Raw genomic sequence first — 1,801 nt, 5'->3', positions numbered from 1 at the left:
CCCACATAATTTGTTGGTGGTCAGCAGAAAGGCAGAAGGGAGGGGAAAATGTGGATTCTGGAAGTCATGGGAAGAAATTAATGTCACTGAGACCAGTTTGCATTCAGTCTCTGGCAGCTCATCCTGGCTTGTTGCTTGACATTTTTAAACAACAGAGTTAAATTACACAGAACCATCCAGAGCAAATATGAATCTGTGAGATTGTGGAATTTTGCCCTGCAGAAATTAGAGCTGGGAATGAACAGTGAAATGGCCACTTTATTAAATCACTTCAAATTATTCCGGATAGCAAAATCAAAGAAAAACAGATCCAGATCCAGATTAGCAATAACAGAAAAAATGATGCTGGTCCATTTAAAACATGGTTAGGTATGAAAGTTTTGAACTTCTGGAAAGTGTTACTTTAAAGGCGAAAGTAGTGTTGCAGGGTTTTGTTATTTGCATAGCATTAAAATAGAATGGTATTTATTGTAAATTGTATTATGTAAAAATGTAAAACGTTGGATAATATTGCATGGGTTGGGGTCCTTTTGACTTACAGCTACTGCTCAAAATGCTGATGGCAGCTGTGTTGGGAGGGTCTTTGCATGGTTTTGCCTGGTGTATAAGTTGTGCCCTTGCGTAATTGGCACAACTATGTCTAGTTTAATGAAAATAAGGACTTGGGGTGGCATGATAGCCAGTGTTCTAATATCTCAGGGGTTGCCACAAAGAAGAGGGGGTCAACCTATTCTCCAAATCTCCTGAAGGCAGGACAAGAAGCAATCGATGGAATCTAATCAAGGAGAGAAGCAACCTAGAACTAAGGAGAAACTTCCTGACAGTTAGAACAATTAACCAAAGGAACTGCTTGCTTTAAGAAGCTATGGATTCTGTATCACTGGAGATTTTTAGAAAGAAATTGGACAGACATTTATTTGAAATGGTATAGGATCTCCTGCTTGAGCAGGGGGTTGGACTAGAAGAACTTCAAGGTGCCTTTCAACTCTGTTATTTTATGTTATCCTGCTCTTCCTTCCATCAGAGGGGCCAGATTAACTCATGCTCTAATCACTCTGCAACTGGATTCTTGCAATGAGGTCTACATGTGACTGCCTGGAAGACCACCTGAAGCTACAGCTGCCTCAAAATGTAGCAGAGCTTGGTGTAATAGGTGCTTTTGGGGCTGCCCATGTATGACCACTGCCAATGAGTTACTGTTGGCTTCTGTGTGTAATTCAAGGTGCTGGGTATCACCTATAGAGCCCTGTGTGACACAGGGCCTACATACTCAAGGGACTGCTTGTCTCTGCCCACCTGGTACATTCTGGCAGAGCAGGTGCTCTACAGGTCCCCTCTATTAAAAGCTGCCATCTTGCAAAATAGAGGAAGCATGCCTTATCTGTCATGTCCTCCACCTCTGGAACAGCATCCCCTGAGACACACAGACAACACCCTCTCTCCTGGGATTTTGGAAACCTGGCTTTGGTGCCAGGTCTGTGGTTAATTTTTTATTGTTTTTTCTTAACATCGATTGCTCTATGGCAGGCTGTCTATACTATGTGGGGGGTTTTTTTTACTCCTTTTAATTTTGTGTGCCACCCAGAATACATGAGTGTTGGGCAACTGTGTCAACTTTGAAACTAATATCAACTGCTACAATAGGCTGTGATTACAGACCTTTCTAAAAAAAAATTAAATCATCAGGAATAGATCAAAATTCTCTTTCATAAAGAAATCAACAGGATTTCTTTCATTATTGAGTTCAGCATTTCATAATAACAATTTCCAGTATACATTAACTTCCATTTATAATTTTTTT

This window comes from Protobothrops mucrosquamatus, unplaced genomic scaffold (genome assembly GCF_001527695.2).
Source record: "Protobothrops mucrosquamatus isolate PMUCROS unplaced genomic scaffold, P.Mucros_1.0 scaffold3407, whole genome shotgun sequence".
Lineage (NCBI taxonomy): Eukaryota > Metazoa > Chordata > Lepidosauria > Squamata > Viperidae > Protobothrops > Protobothrops mucrosquamatus.
The sequence above is the reverse complement of the archived record's forward strand: the minus strand, read 5'-3'. Positions refer to the sequence as shown.